Source organism: Scylla paramamosain, unplaced genomic scaffold, assembly GCF_035594125.1.
Source record: "Scylla paramamosain isolate STU-SP2022 unplaced genomic scaffold, ASM3559412v1 Contig55, whole genome shotgun sequence".
NCBI classification, from domain to species: domain Eukaryota; kingdom Metazoa; phylum Arthropoda; class Malacostraca; order Decapoda; family Portunidae; genus Scylla; species Scylla paramamosain.
Genome location: NW_026973720.1, coordinates 172,751 through 195,000, shown reverse-complemented (window position 1 = coordinate 195,000; position 22,250 = coordinate 172,751). Strand labels below are relative to the sequence as shown.

The 22,250-nt window shown below is 44.6% G+C and overlaps 2 long non-coding RNA genes across 2 annotated transcripts in view; one reads left to right on the top strand and one right to left on the bottom strand.

Annotated features, from left to right (window-relative positions):
• The window catches only part of LOC135098316 (uncharacterized), a 37,326-nt gene extending 27,732 nt beyond the window's left edge, over nucleotides 1-9,594 (bottom strand). Inside the window, exon 1 of the long non-coding RNA XR_010266815.1 lies at nucleotides 9,390-9,594. This is a non-coding gene — a long non-coding RNA (uncharacterized LOC135098316). The remainder of the gene's footprint in view (nucleotides 1-9,389) is intronic.
• A 136-nt stretch (nucleotides 9,595-9,730) lies between these two features.
• On the top strand, nucleotides 9,731-22,030 carry LOC135098315 (uncharacterized). Its single transcript, XR_010266814.1, has 4 exons — nucleotides 9,731-9,904; nucleotides 19,022-19,132; nucleotides 19,517-19,704; nucleotides 21,858-22,030. It is a non-coding gene; the product is annotated as an uncharacterized LOC135098315 (long non-coding RNA).
• Nucleotides 22,031-22,250: the final 220 nt, after the last annotated feature.

Below are 22,250 nucleotides of genomic sequence, written 5' to 3'. Positions count from 1 at the left end.
ATGGAATAATCCGAAATAATAATAATAAAAAGAAAGCAATTCAGAAATACAAAATAAATGGTAGCGTATTCTTCAATTACATAAAAACTACGATGGAGATATTTTCGCGACTACTGAGTTGTGGGGGAGACCAGAGAATAAATAAATAAATAACAAATATATATCCAAAAAAGTATGTATATACCTGAGGACAGTCTCACACGGTGATCTCGAACCAGGTGGTTTCACTAGTCCCGTGGAGAAAACCAACAAAAACAGAACGAAAAAAATGCGAATATCTATCCACTCAGAAATAGTTTATCAACAGGAATATCTGAGGGGAATCCAAGAGGGTCTGAGGAGAATCCGAGAGAGACTGGCTTTAGTAAAATTATTGTTAAATAAACACTTACTTAATATTACAGGAATGGAGGGGGAGATTATCAGACCGCATGCTCACCTGAGGAGAATCCGAGAGAGACTGGCTTTGCTTGTGAGGGAATCGGCGGGAAACTAAGGATAAAGGTTTCCAATGGGGAAATTTATTAAGTTATAATTTTGTTTTTAGTAGGGGGGGGGGGGCGACTAGGTTGTGAGTTCAGGGATGAAAAATATGAATAATTAAGTTACTGTTTACTTTATAGTTGTTACTTTAAGAAGTTTAATTCAATGGACTTTTGAAATCAATTGGGGAATTAGTCAAAGTCTGGTATCTCTTCCCGGCTTGCGTAGCAACAGGGGTGACAGGGATGCGAAGCAAAGAAGACTTATCAGATTCGTCAACCTCATTGGCGCGGCGTAATTATCTGGGATTTGTTTGGGCTGGTTTAAGACCTTACCATTATAGAATTAATTTTATCATATTAAGGGCTCCCCATTCTCTGGGATTAGGTGAAAAATTCGCCTCTATAACCTGGCCAAGCAGGAGAAATTACGTTTATTCACTGGGTAAATTTTGTTATAGAAGTGGTCAACACAGTGACGCTGAGAGGGGGGGGGGAAAGCAAGGACAAAAGGACACTGAGGAGAGGAGGGGAAGGGGAGGGGTTAGTCACATGGTACTGAGATTCTGGTCACCCCCGCACACTACATGGGCCCTAGCCTAGGAAGAAAAGTAGAAATATACATAATTAATTTCTCAGCACTACACGAGCCTTTCATCCGTTCTAGAATTTTTCACCTCTCTCTTTTCTCCTTACCAAAAAAAAATAAAATAACACCTTCACATCCGAGTAATTAGAAACTCCCCTCACCACCACATAACCAAGCCAGGCTGACGAACTGCACGTGATCTCTGTCGGGAAATAACTCTGACATTCTCTCCCATACAATGGCTTGTGGGCCATATCACCACAATGTCCCTTGGAGACATAACTCGGCTCTTTCTCTCATCTCAAGGAAAAAGAAAAGAAATTCCACCCCAACCAGCCTCTTGACCTCCTGTGGTGTGAGGACTTAACCTTAAGTCACTCCGTCACTCTCTGAAACGAGATTCGGCCACCCCAGTACTCGGTTCCTTCCACTCGGACAGTCATTTACTCATCCACACATTCACTCATACCACGAGATACTATAGATGATTACGCGAAGCGCTCGCCACGTCCTGAAGTAATCCACCACAGAATGGCCCGAACGGATTGTCGAGTGCAGTAGTAGTCTGCGAATTAAAGTGGTTCCTTATTCCTTCTCAAATTCTTACATCACCTCTCACATAGTACCCATACCCGTCATACAACGATTCATTACAACCAGTCCAGCCAGACCATGCAAAAGTAAGGGGGGGGGACTCTATTTACCCCAAGCACTCTGCTCTTTTCTATACCGTCTTTCCAGCGACATTAACATTCCTCAATATAGCGTCTGGGACGGTTACGCACTCTAGGCGGTAACACTTCAGTTTCTATATCAGGTTGGAACACTGTGTCTTGAGCTGCAACTACGTACTCTTCCTCACTGTGAAACTGTTTGATCTTTTCTGCCGCTCTTTGCACCATCTTTCCCGAGAAAGGGTCTTTCACCACATAACCACCGCCTCCTCTTAAAACTTCCACCACCTTATATGGGCCGTCCCAACGAACACACAGTTTCTTACACACTCCTGACTCTGTAGTTTCTCGCTTCACCCACACCAACGCCCCAATGTCTACCTTCTGCTCCTTGCGTTTCCTGTTGGCCGCATTACAGTATTTCCGAGTCATTTTCTCGTGTGTTTCCCGGATCAGCCGGCGGACCACATCCACGTCTTGCTCGTCACCATCAACTGCGGGTAGCCTGGCACCCACCACTCGGGGTGCATGCCGGGAGAAAAACGCGAAGAAAGGTTGTTGGGCGATACTGGTATGGACGGCGGCATTCATAGTGGCCTGACACACAGGGAGTAGGCGAGGCCACCGTAGCGGGTAACCTCGGCACATGGAAGCCAAGATGGATTTGAGCGTGCGATGGAGTCGTTCGGTGATGGCGTTCCCTTGCGGGTGGTAGAGAGTGGTGTAACAGAGGGTGATGAGGTGTTGCTGGCAGAATTGTTGGAAGATCTGGGAGGTGAACTCGCCCCCGTTGTCCAGGACGATGGAGTGAGGAGTCCCGAAGTCGGTAATGTACTGCTGCAGCGCCTCTACAATTCCCTCTGATAGTTTGTTTTTGAGTGGATAGAACTTCACAAATCGGCTAAAGTGATCTACGATAGTCAACACATATCGGTAGCCACCACTGCCTGCAATCATATCCGTCAGGTCTATACCTATCCTATCTAAGGGCTTCTCTACTGAAGGTAATTCCTGATAAGGCTGCTGTAACCCTGGAGAGGTTTTAAATCTTTGACAGGTAAGGCAATTCTTTACGTACTGGGTTACGTCAAACTTGAGATTACACCAGTAAAACAATTCTTCGGCCTTTTTAATTGTCTTTTTCTGACCCAGGTGGCCAGAAAGCTCATGTGCATGTTCTAAAGCTTTAGGAATCAGAACCTGAGGAACTACCAATGAATAATGAATGCTGCCATCAATGTTTTCCTTAGCGTAGTACAGCAACTCATCAATTATAGTGAATTGGTGCAATATACTCTTATGATACTTTTTGGTAGGTATAGACCCTCCTTCCAGATACTCTATCATGTCTCTCCACTTAATTTCTTCCCTTTGTTGAATCTTGATTTGTTCTAAAGTCAGGCCTAAATAGTTTGGAGTAGGACATCGCTGAATGATCCTCACTGGGCGAGAGAGCTGATCGGCCACGTAGTTATACTTTCCCTTCACATATTGGATGTTGTATTGGTATTCTCTCATCTCTAGTATCCAGCGGTTCATCCTGGCAGATTTGGTCTTTCTCTTAAATATACTAGTAAGGGGCTGATGATCTGTGAATATAGTGAAGCTAGTTCCCCACAAATAATGATGGAAATGTCTACAAGAGAGAAGTACTGCCAAGGCTTCTTTATCTGTAGCTGAGTACCTATTCTCAGTGGAGTTTAATTTTTTTTTAAAATAGCCCAAAGGTCTGACGGACCCATCCTCCTGAGTTTGACTTAAGACGCCTCCTACGTGGGTATTACTGGCATCAGTTGTTAAAATGAACGGCTGGTTACTTTGCGCTCTCGCTAGTATAGGGGCCTGGGCAAGAGATCTTTTTAAGGTATCGAATGCCTCCTGACACTTGTCTGTCCAAAGGAAAGGTTGATCTTTTTTCGTTAGGTTGGTAAGTGGAGTGGCTATTTGAGCGAAATTACTGATGTGTTTCCTATAAAATCCTGCCATACCTAAAAATCGTCTCACTTCCTTGACCTTAGTGGGCGGTTTCATTTCCAATACTGCCTCTACATTCTTTGGGTCGGGTTGACTACCTTCTTGTGAAATTTTATGACCAAGAAACGTAACTTCAGTCTTTGCCATTTCGCATTTAGATAAGTTAAGCTTGACTCCGTTTTCTTTAAGTAAAGCGAAAGTTTCACTGAGTCTTTCACTGAGTGTGGTGAAGTCTGAAGCCCAAATGATTAGGTCGTCTAAGTAATTTTTCATCCAACCCTTCTTCACGAGAGGAGCTAAGAATGAGGCCATATGTCTAGTAAAGATAGCTGGAGAACAGCTTAATCCAAAAGGTAGCCTTTTAAACCTATAGAGAGTCACCCCATCACTGAAGGCTGTGAGGTCTCTGCTACCTTCCTCCAATAGAATTTGAAAATAAGCCTCCCTCATATCTAGCGTGGCATAGAACTGATGGCCAGCTGCTTGTTCAACTAATTCTTCTAGGCGGGGAAGCGGGTAAATATCAGTAGTTAGGTGCTTGTTGACATGTCGGTAGTCAAGGCACATTCTTTTACTTCCATCCGGTTTATTGACTAATACTATAGGAGAGAGCCATGCAGATGTAGATTTTTCAATGATATCTCTGTTCTCCATATCTGTTAACATGTTTGATATCAGGGTTTTTGCTTCCTCGGGGTATCGGTACCTAGGACCACGACTAGGCTCTGGATTAGAGATATTAATTTTAGCAGGAGGCCCTTTCATTAATCCAAGTTCGTTTTTGTCTACTATGAATAAATCATGGTGATTGAGAATGATATTTTTTAAGATTGTTTTCTGCTCTCTAGTAAGGTTACTCCATTTCTGTTGTCTTATCAACTCCTCGAGTCTTTGTGGCCTACTCTTTGATTCCTGACACCTTGTTTGGTCATTGTGTGGCAACAGATCATTGTGGATTTCTAGGGAAGGAGTGGCTTGCTTTTGGTGGATGACTTTGATCGTCGGGGAGGAGATGTTTTCAAAAGTGCCTAATAGGGTTCCTGGTTTGATTGTTTTCCGGCCCTTAGTATCATTAATAAATGGGAGGGGGACCTTTTTATTCTCATCTACTGTCACAATCAAGGGGTGATGATTAGGCGTTAAACATGGCTGAGGCTGGACTAACAAAGTTTCTCCTGGGTTTTCTTTCACCGAGATAGGAAGAAACTGAGCTCGGTAGGGATCAAGTTTGATGGTATGAGTTAGACGGATGTGTTCTGTTTGACTGGGAGTGGTAGGAAGAATAGGTACCTCGTGAACTCGTTCCACCTTGCCTTTCTGCCTTTTGATATGATTAACAAGGTATGTGGTTTTACCCCACTTTACTGTATTTGTCTTACCATTCCATTGAAAAGGAGCTTGTGAAAGTATGTCTGTCCCGAGTAAGACGTCAGCGTCAAGGTAGCTATTCGGGACTACAGGGCACCATTGTTTGTGTATAGTCTCTTCACCTACTCCTATCTCTAGTAAGGTCATCCCCAAGATTCGTAAGGGTGAACCAGTTACCCCTTGTAGTATACTCGTAGGTACTGCTCGCCTTTGTGATATAGCTCCTTCTAATTTCTTTACCGCAGCCTCTGTGATTAAAGTATAGCCGCTACCAGTGTCAATGACAGCTTTAAGAATTTTCTTGTTAACTATGAGATTGATAGCGGGGGATGTGAATCCCTGGGTGAGTCATATATTCTGATTTGGTTTTCCGGGGCAGTTTTTATTTCCTCTCCAGCACCCATGCTGTCTACAGTCAAAGCATGATCCACGGGCAGGTTTTCTCCAGCACTCTCTCAGCGTGTGACTATGGGTTCGACAGTGTGAGCAATATTTAGCGGGTTGTGTTGGAGAGGGGGAGGTTCTCAACCTTCCTACTTGATCAGTGAGACTTTTAATCTGCTGCTTAAGTTCCCAAATTTCCTTTGATTCCTTGGATGTTGCATTTGTTAGGTCTGGGGGATTTTGAGTTATTGGGTCAGGGCTACCAATGAGTTTTGAATAAGATTTTTCCAGTTCAGGTTTAATTCTAGCAATGGGGGAAGTATGGGCAGCCTCGAGCAGTTGGCGCTCATGTTCTACCCTGTCAATAAATTTATCAAGAGGATAATCCTCATCCAGGAAACCTTCTAGTCTAGCCTTTGCTTCTTGGGTTAAGCCCTGCCACAACTTTCTTTTGATAATTTTCTTACATTTAGGGAGTTTCTCTCCTGGAAAGCTCGTCTCTAGAGTGGCATATTTGCAAGTGAATTTGTTGGCAAATGCTTGGGGAGATTCTACCCAATCATATGTCTGTGCGTCTATGTCTCTCCACGCCCTGTCAAAGTTAACCTCTTGGGAGAATTGTGATAGAAGCAATTGTTTAATACTATTCCAGGTGTGACAATGATGTAAGGTTTGATGGTTATGTATGAGAGCCGCGAGCTCGCTGCTGACCCTACTCTTTGCAATTTGCACTTTGCGGGTGTCCTCATTGCTACTTTGCTCCACCAGTTCAATGAAAATTTGCAATTGGGTAGTTGAGTCAAGACCTTGTAGGTGGTGGAGTTCAAGAATTGGGATATCTCGGGGTTTGGTGGGAGTGCTAGGTGCTCTGTGTAAATTAGGGATGTTAGCCAAACGCCCAATTACCTGATTTTGTTGATTTAAGATTTGCTTTAGTTCCTCTACTTCCTGTTCTAAAGTGTTCAAGTCTTTCCCTTTACTTTCATGTTTAACTGCTCCCAGGCTCTCTCTGGTGTTATGATCCATTAAGTCCTGCCACGGGTCTAATCCACCCCTTGGGAGGCGAACATTATCAGTCATCTTTGTTCACATGGAAGTTTAACGTACTGGGTGTAGAACACAATCTCTCAGGGTGATTGTTAGGTGACCTGCGATACACAGTATGCGCTCAGGTTTTCTTCTTCCAGGACAATGTGTTCTACTCCACTGCCTCTCTATTGCTACTGTGACCTTCAATAACTCTTTTGATCTTACTGATTACTTGAGCTTGGCCTCTCTCATCCCAGTGAACACCATCCTCGCTCAGTTCTTGTACAAATTGAATATTATTAAAATGAATGTTTGGGGTCTTCAGGGCTCTCTTTACTCTATTATTGATTCCTACTTGGAATTTCTTATATTTCTCCACTGATATTCCCCTAGGGTTGGTCCTGGGTTCAATTTGGCAGACATGCACTAGTGATTGGCATTTGGCAGTGATTTCTTTGATGATGTTCTTAACATCGGAGAAAATCCTAGCGGGATTGGTAGATGTTTCTATGTCGTTGCTGCCTATCCACAAGATGGTCAAGTCATGTTGCCACTCGAGTACTCGATTTAACCGATCATCCTCAAAGAAAGTCCTAGCCTTTGCTCCAGGGGCTCTGAATATCCTAATTTGCACATTTGTTACCTCTAGATGCCGGGGAATCTGGCTATGCCCTACAAGTGCCACCTTCAACATTTACACTTATTTCCAGTCTCCACCTCTTTCGGTCAGTCGCGAAATAAATGCCACCGCTGCTCACCAGTTTAGTGCCCTCTAAGGGGTGTGATGTTCTCTTGTGGCAGACGATTAATTACAAATCCTATCACTGGATTAAGAGAAATACAAGTACTGACACTTTTATGATTTTTAATAAATAATGGAATAATCCGAAATAATAATAATAAAAAGAAAGCAATTCAGAAATACAAAATAAATGGTAGCGTATTCTTCAATTACATAAAAACTACGATGGAGATATTTTCGCGACTACTGAGTTGTGGGGGAGACCAGAGAATAAATAAATAAATAACAAATATATATCCAAAAAGTATGTATATACCTGAGGACAGTCTCACACGGTGATCTCGAACCAGGTGGTTTCACTAGTCCCGTGGAGAAAACCAACAAAAACAGAACGAAAAAAATGCGAATATCTATCCACTCAGAAATAGTTTATCAACAGGAATATCTGAGGGGAATCCAAGAGGGTCTGAGGAGAATCCGAGAGAGACTGGCTTTAGTAAAATTATTGTTAAATAAACACTTACTTAATATTACAGGAATGGAGGGGGAGATTATCAGACCGCATGCTCACCTGAGGAGAATCCGAGAGAGACTGGCTTTGCTTGTGAGGGAATCGGCGGGAAACTAAGGATAAAGGTTTCCAATGGGGAAATTTATTAAGTTATAATTTTGTTTTTAGTAGGGGGGGGGGCGACTAGGTTGTGAGTTCAGGGATGAAAAATATGAATAATTAAGTTACTGTTTACTTTATAGTTGTTACTTTAAGAAGTTTAATTCAATGGACTTTTGAAATCAATTGGGGAATTAGTCAAAGTCTGGTATCTCTTCCCGGCTTGCGTAGCAACAGGGGTGACAGGGATGCGAAGCAAAGAAGACTTATCAGATTCGTCAACCTCATTGGCGCGGCGTAATTATCTGGGATTTGTTTGGGCTGGTTTAAGACCTTACCATTATAGAATTAATTTTATCATATTAAGGGCTCCCCATTCTCTGGGATTAGGTGAAAAATTCGCCTCTATAACCTGGCCAAGCAGGAGAAATTACGTTTATTCACTGGGTAAATTTTGTTATAGAAGTGGTCAACACAGTGACGCTGAGATGGGGGGGCGGAAAGCAAGGACAAAAGGACACTGAGGAGAGGAGGGGAAGGGGAGGGGTTAGTCACATGGTACTGAGATTCTGGTCACCCCCGCACACTACCTGGGCCCTAGCCTAGGAAGAAAAGTAGAAATATACATAATTAATTTCTCAGCACTACACTTCGACTATATTTTATTTGTTACTTTCCCTTTCATTTTAACATTACTAGTATTTCTATGCAATTATATATATATATATATATATATATATATATATATATATATATATATATATATATATATATATATATATATATATATATATATATATATATATATATATATATATATATATATATATATATATATATATATATATATATATATATACGAATGACTTCAACTAGAGTCTTTTAAGTGTAGTGGAGGTGCGGCGCAGAAATGTTTGAGAGTACAGGCCTTAGTGCTCATCGTCTCACACTTGGTGACTGATTCCTGCTCAGCTTCACCACGTCCCTGGCATCACGACCCTTGCAACACGCCTCCTCCTTCACCTTTCCCTCTTCCTGCCCCCTCCTCCCCTCTCATTCCTGTCACCCCCTTCAAGATACATCCGAGATACAGCAGTACATGTAACAGTGATTTATGCAGACGTCTGAAGCACTGAAACACTGAAACACTGAAGAAGCAAGTTGAAAGATCGGGTGAAATAATGAAAAGGAAAGAGTTAACGAGTTAGTGAGGTGGTTAGCCTGCTCTGCGCGACTCTGTGTGAGCAGACGTCGTCACTGAACAGCTGAGCGGGGAGGCAGGGAGGGAGGGGGTGAGCAAGATGGAGATCGTTTTAAAATATAGGTAGCAAGTTAGTTATTTTGTTTATTTATAGAAATGAAAATGAGTGAACGTAACGATCAAGAAATAGAAGGAGAACAACGGAGGGGAGTAGGAAGCAAGAGAAAGACGACAATAATTCAGTAGGAAAACTTCAACTGGAGCTGTTCCTACCGGCCGCCACTACTTGCCTGGCTGAAAGTGCACGGTTACTTCACCTCACCTCACCACACTCACCTCAGTCAGCCTGCCAGCACCTCACTCGTGTCCTCGCCTTCACGCCGCCACTAAAGTCACTTCCCACACGCAGCACAGACCAGTACTTTCCCTGCAACACCCTCGCTCTTCCTCTTCCTGACACTCTGCACCCTCCACTCCCTTCCTCTCCCCTCCCTCCACCAGCGCTCCCTCCCTCCACCAGTTTTCTAGTTCCGTGTTATATTTCAGTGAATAAACGAGTGACATCAGTTGTAAATATTTGACCCACACTTACCAAACAAATAAAAGATTTAGACCTCCACTGAAATGTTCATGAATACACAGAGGTTACCCAACTTTGCGTGACAGGCAGGCGTGACGTGTCCAAGGGAGGGGAGGAGTGAAGGGAGGGTCAGCGGAGGAATACAGGGAGGGAGAGGAACGAAGGAGAAGCAGTTAGAGGAGATCCACTCACAGGATTCTGCGTTGTTGATTTGTGTGTGGAAGTATCGTGGGTTTTGCCTGCCTCCATTGTTGCTCGTCTGCTGAAATAAGTAAGTGTCACAGAGAGAGAGAGAGAGAGAGAGAGAGAGAAAACGGCTACAACACATTACCAGTGACACCAGCAGGGAAAACCCATCACCACCACCATTACTATAACCACAACACCATTCCTTCTTCACAGATATCAGCACCACCACCACCACCACCACCACCGCCACCCACATCATTACCACCACCATCGCCATGACTATCACCACCACCACTGTTCCTCCCTCCCAGTTCATTATCTCCTCCACCACCACCATCACCACCACCATCACCGCCATCACCACCCGATCAAGGAACACAAGGCGATGCACCAGATATTAATGAAAGCGCGCCATTATAACCTGCCATTAATTGCTGCCTCCTCTAATGACCCATCAGCGCCATTACCTCCTTCTCCTCCTCCTCGTTTTCTCTATCTTCTTTCTCTCCACCTCTCTTATTCTTCTCTTTATCTATCTTCCACCTCCACCATCACCATTTCCACCATTACCAACACCTCCTCCTCCTCCTCCTCCCCATTACATCAATTAACCACCTAATCACTGCCACCCCACCATTGGCTCCTCCCTAACAGGATAATTGGCGAAAATATGTTTCGAGGGTGTAAATCAGTGAATCTTCTTCCCCCTCTAACGTGAGAGAGAGAGAGAGAGAGAGAGAGAGAGAGAGAGAGAGAGATTGATAGTATCCCCTCTCTCTCTCCCTCTCTCCCTCACTCTCTTACTCTCTCTTCCTCTCTCCCTCCATCCCTCTCTCCTTCCGGAAGCGATGTAATTCAAGTTTTCTCCTTCCCTGCATCCTTCCCTTCTTTTCTCCTCCTCCTCCTCCTCCTCCTCCTCCTCCTTCCCTTCCTCAGTGTCTCTCTCTCTCTCTCTCTCTCTCTCTCTCTCTCTCTCTCTCTCTCTCTCTCTCTCTCTCTCTCTCTCTCTCTCTCTCTCTCTCTCTCTCTCTCTCTCTCTCTCAACCATGAAACCAAGAAAAGCAACACTACTACTACTACTACTACCACCACCATTTTCTTACACGTCACACCTTTATCGACTTCCATTCAATCACCACCACCATTACCACCACCACCACCACCACCATATATATAAAGTACCAACCCATCACTGTCTGCTACTGTATTTAACTACCACTATTACTACAAATATTACCACAATTTGCACATAGAACACCATCACCACCATCACCACCATCACTGCCACAGTTCATCAACACACACACACACACACACACACACACACACACACACTCAGCATACTACAACCACCACCATTACCACCACAATTACGCAAACTACCACCACCACCATCGTCATTCATTACACCAGTCACTACCACAATTCATCACCACCACCACCACCACCACCCCCACCACTATCACCACAATGAGGAGGCGACGGGTTGGTGGCTTCCCGTCTTCGCTAATAGAAAGATCAATCCGGAAGTTAATTTATCAACCATCTTGTTTGAAAAGGCGGGAGGGAGAGAGGGGCGGGAGGAAGAGACAGAGAGGGGGGGAGAGAGGGAGAGGGAGCGGGTGGGTGTGGATGAGTGGGCAGAAGAGGAGAGAGAGGGAGAGGGAGGGAGTGGTGGGTAGATCATGGGTTAACAGAGAGAGAGAGAGAGAGAGAGAGAGAGAGAGAGAGAGAGAGAGAGAGAGAGAGAGAGAATCACGCTGTTTCACCATTAGTGTGGATTGACTCATTCTTAAGTAATGGAGTCCACCAACCCCCCCGTTACCTCTCTCTCTCTTTCTCTCTCTCTCTCTCTCTCTGCTTCCACGTTTCTTTCCTCCCTCCCTCTCTCCCTCCCCTTTCCCTCTTCCTCCCTCTTCCTCTTCCTCTCCCTCCCTTCCAATCCTCTTCCTCCCTCCCAATCTGAGGACTAATAAACATTACAAATATGCCATTAAGCCCTTCCTTCACCCTCTCCCTCAGAGAAAGAGAGAGAGAGAGAGAATTTAGATTATTTTTAGCATTAGTCACGTCAGTGGTTAATTTGAATGTGTGTGTGTGTGTGTGTGTGTGTGTGTGATGTAGGCAGATATGTAGGTAGATAGATAAATAAATAAGTAGGTCGGTAAGTAGATAGATAGATAGATAAATAAATAGATCGATTGATGAACAGACACTGGGAGACTCACTGAATGACCGATAAGTTAAAAGACATGAATTTTCTGCCAAACGTTGGTGCACAAAACAACAGCCTCGTTATCCTCATTGCCACGGAGCCTTGATTACCCACGCGGCAGTATTAGCAACACACGCCTTCTTGCCGCCCACACGCGCACCGTTTGTTACCAGTCCGATCCTTGACGCACTCACGCCCCATAAAAAGCAGGAGACACACTCATACAGCGTGACGCAACTCAGAATGCATCACACTGAATTTCTCTTAAACAGACTCCTTGCGTGAGTACTGTTGCATTTCAAAGCGTGGAGGGAGAGAGAGAGAGCAATGACTGTATATCTAAGTCAAGTTCTTTAGCTACAGGCAGTGAGGAAAGTCTCGTTATGAAGTTCTCTAGCCAGTTCATCTCTAGCTCAAGTTCTCTAGCTACAGGCAGTGAGGAAGGTCCTATTCATCATTCATTCCATTAAGTTCTCTAGCCAGTTCATCTCTAGGTCAAGTTCTCTAGCTACAGGCAGTGAGGAAAGTCCCATTCATCATTCGCTCCATTAAGTTCTCTAGCCAGTTCATCTCTAGCTCAGTTCAAGTTCTCTCGCTACAGACAGTGAGGAAGGTCCCATACATCATTCAGTTCATTAAGTTGTGTAGCCAGTTCATCTCTAGGTCAGTTCAGGTTCTCTATCCATGAACAATGAGGAAAGCTTCCTGTGTCATTCATTTCCTTGGTAAGCGTCTTCCAGTGACCAGAAGTGCATTAAAGTGTTGTACATCAGACTTTACAATTTAGATTTTTATTATTTTCTAGAGTTATCATTATAAATAAATACCACTTAATTTGTCTTAGTCTGTTTTCACTTTCATGTATCTGTTTGCATTTCTGTGTAATTTCGATTCTGTCTATTATTAGAGTTATAATTAGAGACGAGTACCACAGTTTGCGTGAGTCTGTTTCGCTCCAGAATTCTCTCTCTCTCTCTCTCTCTCTCTCTCTCTCTCTCTCTCTCTCTCTCTCTCTCTCTCTCTCTCTCTCTCTCTCTCTCTCTCTCTCTCTCTCTCTCTCTCTCTGTCATATTGTTATTTATAATATTATTTACACGTACACCTTAATAATCTGTGGTCAGTTAACAATCTCAGTCTGGATCTAATTCTGAATCAAGGCGTGTGTTTGTGCATAGTTTGGTTGAGTGTGCAGTGCCTTGCCAAAAAGAAATCACTTCACATTATCTCTTAGAAACCATTTGCTTTGAGTGCCGCAGTGTGCATCAGTCTGTTTCGCTTCCGTGTCGGTGTCTGCATTCCTGTGTTATTTCGTACACTGCACGAGGGGTTAGGACAAAAAATCGCTCTGTATTTCCTCTCTGAAACCATTTGTTTTGAGTGACAGCAAAAGGCGCCTTGGAAAAGATAACTTAGTCTAAAAATTGTTGTATAGAATGTTTAAAATAAAAGTATAGAATGTACACACTGCATAGTATAGAAAAATATGGAATGATTTGCATCCAGCGGCGTGTGTTCAGTGTTCATTGTTGTCTGTCACTTTTGAGTCAGTCACAGTAACTAAATGAGTAAATAAATAAAAAAAATGTATCAACCAAAGCAGTGCTGCCCAATATATCAATACAAATTATTCAGTATTACATTGTAAGTTAGAGAGAGAAAGGCAGAGGGGGAGACCGAAGGGTACATGAAATACAGGTGAGGAAATGCGTGTGACTCACCCACTCACTCACTCACTCACTCACTCACTCACTCACTCACTCACTGATTGATTGATGAAGTTAATTATTAGAATCCCAAAAACAGCAATACAAAATTCTATTACGTATTTCCTTCGTTCTTGCATGCATGTCATTATGTATGTATGTGTGTATGTACGAGTATGTATGTAGAGAGAGAGAGAGAGAGAGAGAGAGAGAGAGAGAGAGAGAGAGAGAGAGAGAGTGAGTGAGTGAGTGAGTGAGTGAGTGAGTGAGAGAGAGAGAGAGAGAGAGAGGGGGGAACCGTAAGATTTTCACAGTTAATGTTTAAATAGACGAGTCATTTCCCATAACCTCTTGCTAAAAATTCGTCTATTGTCTTCCCCCGCAAAACTACCTCCTCCTCCTCCTCCTCCTCCTCCTCCAACAACAACAACAACAACAAGCACCACCACGAAGTAGCAGCAAACATCAGTATTCATGCCTCTCATAGCGCTCTCTCTCTCTCCCTCTCCTTTTCCCCAGCCCTTCGTGAAACCTCCACATCTCTTTCCATTCCTCCCCACCCCTTCTCAAACTCCCCCAACCCTCCCCAACTTCTCACAAACATTCCCCACCTCTCTCCAGCCCTCTATAGTCCTGCCCAACCCCATCCCCGACTTTATCAAGCCATCGTCCAGCCCTCCCCCTCTCCCCAGCTCCTCCAGCAAGCAGTATGAAGTGGTAAGAACCCCACAAGGCCCCACAAAGGCCCCCAGTCCCGCAAAGCCGTACAGGAAGACGAAATGATAAGTAAAAAGGCAAGAGGCTCCGGTGGGCGGACATGTTGAAGTCAAGTTGTGGCTGACTCCTCCCCAACACCGGACGCGGGCCAATCAGCGCTCACCATTGCGTACGTCACAGCCTCTTGGCCAATGAACGAGCTGGGCCACCCATATCCCCTCCCGCTGCAGGACAGGGACAACAGACGAGTGTGTCAGGCCATCAGCTGGAAGGGCTGTTTACAGAATGATGATGATAATAAAGTTAAGCCTACTGATGAAGAATTTAAGCATTTTTACGAAGATTTACTAGGCACTGCCACAAGCAGCCATGCTGATCAATGCCGAGATGTGACTGTGTCGATTCCAGTTTTAGACGATCTGATCTCCCCTGGTGAGGTCAGTGCCCAGGTGATCACATCAAGGCAGACGAAGCGTGTGGCCCAGACGGCATCCCACCTGGAGTGTTCAAGCTGTTACCAGTTCAGTGGTTAATGATTATCACAAATCTGTTCAATACGATATTTGCCACCGCTCAGCACCCTACGTCCTGGACTAGGGCTAAGTTTTCCACTATATTCTAGAAGGGCGACCGGAAAGACACAAGGAACCATAGAGGCATTAGTGTAATAAATAGCGTTGCTAAATTATTTGATATGTTTGTATGTTCGAGATTAGAGAAGTGGTTCACTCCGTACCATGAACAAGCTGGGGCACAGAAAAGGCGTGGCTGTCTCAAACATATTGTAAATTTGCGTATACTGACCGACTTAGAGAAAGAAAAAGTTATTTGTGACATTCATTGACTTGAGCCAAGCATACGATCTGGTACCGAGGCACATGTTGATACGAATCCTTAAACGCTTGGGGTGTGGCGCGGTGATGGTGGCTGTTATCGTTGCCATGTACTATGTCACCGAGAGCGTTATCGGCACCGCGGTGTTCACGGTCACCCAGGGAGTGCGACAAGGCTCCCCGACATCATGCCTACTGTTCGTTCTTTACGTTAATGATTTGATTAAATTAATAAAAGAGAACTGTGAGAACGATGGGTTTTTAAAGTGGCTGCATGTTTTAATACTGATGGATGATACCGTTTTGCTTGCTACAGCACGCGAAAGAATGATCTCCAAGTTATCTCTAATGAAGTGATTTTGCGATGATTACGACATGAAGGTAAATGAGTCCACCACCATCACCACCATCACCACCATCACCACACCACATCACTACGTCTCAGCCTCACTTGTCTAAATTTACGACGTAACGCACAACATCACACGCGTCGCCGCTCCTACACACACACACACACACACACACACACACACACACAGAAAGAGGAATTATGAGTGTGATATAAATATGTTGATTCGTCCGTGGAAGTCTTAAGCACAGCGAAAAGTGCCCGAGGGGAGTGGGCGGCGAGTGGGCGGGAGCGAGCGCGGGAGTGGGCGGGGATAGGCACATGTTGACAAATAACGAGCGCGTGGGAGGGCAGGTTCAGGTAAACACACGCACGCTGGCACACTCACCTGAGACTGTGCGTGCAGGCGTGCAGGTGTGCAGGCGTGCAGGCGTGGGTCGGTACAGGCACGTGATGGACCTAAGGGTGATTGCAAGGGCGTGCTGAACCCGGGGGCGGCGTGGGGGATGCGGAGGGGGGAAATGTAGCGAGGCGCGCGGAGGTGCGGGTGAGGCAGCACCCCGCCCACCGGTCCCGCCCACCGCTCGCCGCCCCCGCCCACCGCTCGCCGCCGGACGCTACTCGGAGCCTTACGGGGGCGCGGCGTGCGGGCGCGGGTGGCGTGGCGGGCGGGCGGGCGAAGGGGACGCCGCACACGACCAATGGGAGGCCTCGGGAGGGCTGGGGCTGCCACCACAACCAGGATATTAATTACACGGACTCCCGCCATTCTTCCCTCCCTCCCTCATTCCCTCCTTCCCTCCAACCTTCACCTTCCTCCTCCTCCTCCTCCTCCTCCTCCTCCTTGTGAGTCCTACAGCCACACTACCACCACCAACACCACAACCACTTCTCCGAGGCCTCATTACCACCCCAAACACGCCCAGGACGCTCCCTTTCTTCACCTCTCTCTCTCTCTCTCTCTCTCTCTCTCTCTCTCTCTCTCTCTCTCTCTCTCTCTCTCTCTCTCTCTCTCTTTCTCTTTTGTTATTTGGTTTTCCTTTGTATTCCTTTGCACTCCTCCTCCTCCTCCTCCTCCTCCATATACATCCGCCGCGGGGACACTCCAGCCTCATAAACACTCTGAAACTCTTAAGGGATTCCATCTTAGTTCAGAAGCAGAGAGAGAGAGAGAGAGAGAGAGAGAGAGAGAGAGAGAGACACCTTGCACCTCCTTCTCTCGGCGCCTCTGATCCTGACAACGACGTGTTTACCAGATCCGCTCTTTCTCTCTCTCTCTCTCTCTCTCTCTCTCTCTCTCTCTCTCTCTGATACTGACGGTGTTTTTGTAATTTTTTTGTGGGTTTTTGTATGTTTTTTTTGTCTATTTATTTGTTTTTAAGCGTGTGTGTTTGTTTATTAGTTTGTTTGTTTATCTTGATTACTTTTTTGTTTTGTTTTGTCCAATTTGTCTTCGAGTGCTCGTTTGTGTGTACGTGTGTGTATGTATCTATGCGTCTCTCTCTCTCTCTTTCTCTTAGTTTCTAAAACAAAACACACACACACAGACACACAGACACACACACACACACACACACAGACACACACACACACACACACACAACCGTAGCTGGCATTCCTCAGTCTCCCTTCACTCAGTTCCTCAGTTCCTCAATCTTTCACTTTCTAAACCCCTCAGTCCCTCAGTCTCTTGGTTCCTCAGTTTTCAGTCTCTCTTCTCTCAGTCTCTCTTCTCCCAGTTTCTCCTCTCTCTCTCTCTCTCTCTCTCTCTCTCTCTCTCTCTCTCTCTCTCTCTCTCTCTCTCTCTCTCTCTCTCTCTCTCTCTCTCTCTCTCTCTCTCCACTACTATCTTCATCACCCAATGTTCATTATCACCACAGGGAGGTGAGATAGTGTTATGCTTGTTGAGGAAGGCTTGGGGAGGGTGGAGGAGATGGAGAGGGAGGGTGCGGGAGAGAGGAGGTTCATTAGGGTGACATTGCTATTTGCGAAAATGAAACAGTAAACCTTATACTTATCTTGCCTCCTCCTCCTCCTCCTCCTCCTCCTCCACCGGCTCTTTCACCACCACCACCACCACCTCCTCCTCCTCCTCCTCCTCCTCCCTCTTTCACCATGACCACTAATGACCGCTTGCAGTGTTACCAGACGCCATTATCTCCACATCTTTCCTTTAGCCAAGCAGACGACGCTGTCATCTGGAGGGGACCCAAAAAAGATGGTAAGTAGTAGAAATAGGTTACCTCTAGTGTCTTTGGTTTTGTAAGAAGAGGAGACCAGAAGCCAATTAAAGGAGCCTGGAGAAAGCCACTGAGGGGAAGACAGAGTGAGATGGAGGGATGAGATTGTGGTAGAACAGCAAAGGATAGGAGGCACAGAGGAACATGAAAGGGACAGAAATGGTTAACTGGAGGAGACTTGTACATGACACCAACCCTGCACTCACTCCAGGGAAATGGTCAAAGGAGAAGCGTTGCTGATTTTGTCAATCCGTTAAGTTTTATGTGGAATCAAGAATTATCATCGTGAGGTTTTTTTAATTTCTTTTATTTAATGTATCTTGTTTACTTTAAGAAATGTAAGTGTATAAGGATGTTGAGTGACAGGAGAGTAATGTAGTTTTTAATGTTGAAGTGATTGACGAGGTAGTGTTTAAGCATGTAGCTGTGGATGTAAGACTGAATATATTGATGTGAGGTTTGAAATGAGTACAGTGGAGAAAGTGTGAGGGAAGAATTAATAGTGTTTGATGTGGGATTGCTTAGAATATAACAACATGAGATGAGGGAAGCTACAAGAAGCCCACACATGGCAGTCCCTGTATGAAATATACCCTTCCATTTCTACCTATCCTCCTCATCCAGAAATTTGTCTTTACTTGTCCTTAATGACTCAGCACTAATAACCTTTTTACTAAGCCTGTTTCTTTCATCTATCACTACTTGATAACCAATTTCTTTGTATCTCTCTTTCAAATCTAACTTTATTGGGTTTGAGCCTGTTGTTTCTTGACCTGTCCTCATTACTGACTTTCAGGATTTTCTTTCACACTTGTGATTTTCCTTATACCACTTAAAGACCTCCATCATTATCATGTGGGAATTTTAAAAGTAAGCATAAATGTTAGTTGACTTTCATAAAAGCATGCAGTGTTCTCTCCACATACTGGTCATCTGTGTTGGGGCTGAGCTCAAGCTTGACACAATTCCTTCATCTTTGAGCTTGATGCAGTTCCCCTTTCTGTCTACAATGATAGCAGTCCACATACTCAGTTCATATGCACAAAGTAGTGCTTGACTCTGACTCTGGCGTTAATGTCAGTTTCTTTGGTTAGGAAGGCGGAGTTGTACCTTCCCTTCATGTGACTTGTTTCCCTCACCAGGAAGTGGCTCTGCTGGATGTGAGGAAGGAAATCACATTCTGCAGGAAAGTGAACATTTCCATCATTGGCCTGGTGGAGAACATGACCACCTTTGTGTGCCCCAAGTGTAAGGTGAGTGAGATGTGTGGTGCCTCTCACCTGTTCATTTGTGTGTCAGCAGCAAAGAGTGGTGGTGATGTAGCTGGGATCCACCAGCAATCATAGACTCCTTGCAACCAAGACCACCTCTTGGCTAGGTGGGAATTCATGTGTGTTGTGTAAAGGGACAAGATTGATGGCGACAGACCACACCTTTCTTATCAATGGAAGATTTTTGGCAATACAAAAGTCAACCAGTTTAAATGACATTAACAGAACAAAAAAAAATTACACAATTTTTCTGCCAGGATGAAACAAAAATTTTTCAATAAGAAATCTTGCAAATCTTGTATTAGGTAAGCCATCTTAAGAGGAGTATGTCAGGCTTGTCTTATCTTGATGCACCATGAATTTCAGACCAAGACGGCCGTCTTCCCTGCCACTACTGGGATGTGACCCCCAGCTGGCAGAGGATACTGAGATGCCACTGCTTGGCCAGCTGCCGCTGGACCCCCGGGTGGCCCAGGCGTGTGATGAAGGCACCAACATTCCGACACAAGAGCCAGATGCTGCTGTCACTCAGGCATACAAAGACATTGCAAACAGTAAGTGTTGTTTTAAATGGAAGATTCTTTATCTGGAATTCAATCTTCGTTCCAGGCCACCACCCCCACAAAGGAGGTAGTAAAGACTGTGTGTGTGTGTGTGTGTGTGTGTGTGTGTGTGTGTGTGTGTACACACACACACACACACTGCACAAAAACATTGCCTAAGGTTAATTTCAAATTCACCTTGGTGCCTGAGTCTCTAATGGGGAGAGGATGGATCCCTCCTCCTACCCCAACACAAGGGACATTTGCAAAGGCTTACTCAAGTTTGTCAGCACAAGAGCCTGACACCACCGCCTCTTGTTTGCCCCTCACCACACCATGACGGCCCATCCCCTCCCCTGCCCCCTGTGCCTGAGACATTCAGCTGAGCAGATCAGGTGCAGACAAGCCACAGACAGAGTCCTACAGGCTCGTGTCCCATTTTCTATTTACATATGCTCTCCACTCAATCTAATCAGTGTTCTGTGTCAGTGGTCTCTCATTCATGCTGTGCCAATTGTTTGCACAATTGTGGAGAATATTATATGAATTTAGTTCATGCAAACATCTTGACTGGCTAATCTTGTAGCCAGCTTATCCCACATTAAGCATGTAGGGGTTGGCATCATATTAGTATGTGCAGCTAATCACACTAAAGGCAGTGTCACACAGGGCAAATTTCCCCCAGTATGCTGCCCATTTTTGCTGCCAGCTGGGCAAACTGAGCTGTCAGGAAGAATGGCATATGGCTGTGATACCAGACTTGCTGGGAGTATTTGAAATTAAATGACCTACACTGTACTACAAGCTGTACATGTTAAATAAAAATATATTGTGGTACTTTGAGTAAAACTGTCAACTATAAAACTTATAAAAATGAAGTATATGTGCCAGTGTGTGCTTGTGAAATTACTTACAGTGCTTATTTGACAACTGCAGCTGGGGAGATAAACAATGTGTTGTGATGGAGACCCGCACTAAGTTTTGCTGGAGTGTGAAAGCTCGACACATTAATTGAGCTATAGTGGATCTGGGCACCATGTTGGCTGTAGGACCTACTTGCGCTGTTGCCACCTCAACCCTGGGGCCCAGAGTGACTGACCATGGCCAGCAGGGTGCAGCCACGGCTTGTAGAGGCAGTGCTGCACAGCCTATATGAGCTGCCAAATAGAGCAAAAGATTTATTACAAGATGTCAACATAACAGCCCAGTCCCTGTGTGATGCCAAACTTGCTGTGTCGCTGGTCTCACCAGCAAAACAGGCAGCATGCTTGCAGAAATTTGCCTTGTGTGATGCTGCCTTAAGTCCTCAGCCAGGCACTGCCTACAGTGGGACTTCCCAACACCCTACTGCTGGCTTGTTCACAGAGGAGATAGCAGGCACTTTTGAGGTGGTATTTATACCAGACAGAGTCCAGACTCCAGACTCAATGAAGTAGAATGGCTGCAGACTTGACCCTGATGGTAGGATTTCACATCAAAATGAGGCAGGCAGTCACAAGAACCATAAACAATGTCAAGGAAAATGAGATAAAGTGTAAATAGAGGAGCAATGTAAAATAGAAGTGGTTTGAAATGTTGAAGAGATGATACATCTTTCTAAACATGTGGTTTTTTTTTTCCCTTCATTGTTGCACATCACCATCCTCCATTTTCCCTGCTCATGTAATCATATATTCTTTGTCCTCTTGGTTAATTTCTTGTGTGCTAATCTCTGGTCTCTTCCTGAATAATCAGCACAAGGCCATGTTTTATCACTAAGTCTCGCTGGTCTTCCCTCCCACTCACCTGTATTACTTTTTGTGCAGGTGAAGCAGTGAACTCTTGTTTGAAATCTGAGAGGTTTTGTGATTATGAATGTAGAATAGATATATGTTACCCTTTCCTTTTAACACTTTTCACTTTCATTACTTCTCCATTGCCAAGCTGATATTTATTTAGGAACAAGTAATGAACAAAAGATTTGAAGAATTAATAAATGGATACCTGCTCCCTTTACATCTTACTTTTCCCAGTTAGAATGATTTCAGTTGGCCTTAAGGCATTGCTTGTAGGGTTACATAGATGTCTTGGCTGCCTCTCTTGGAGAATGTCAGACTGATGCATAAGTAGATGGAATTTCAGTGGATGCACTAAACACTGTAGTAATGATTCAATATTTATTTCAGAAATCAAGGAGTACTGTGACACACAGTCCCAAGAAGCCACTTGACCTGCAGCGGTAGCAGCAGCAGCAGCAGCAGTCATCACCACACTAACCAACACATTCTACAGAAAAGTCTTGTTATTCATGCAGAGGTTTATTTTACATTTACTTCTTAAATCCATATTATTAACATCAGTCAGTATTTTCTTTACAAATTGTGGCAGCCTTATTCATCATTCATCCTTAATTTATGCCAGAAAGTTTGGGTGAGAATAAAAACTACATATTACAACAGTATCCAACAAAGTAGTTGTTGCCTTGCTATCTTAAGATTTAGTGTAAGTTTAAAGATTTACCTGTGTTAATGTTTGGTCTAATCCTTCACGGTATCTCCTTGCCTTGGTGTGCTGAGGCT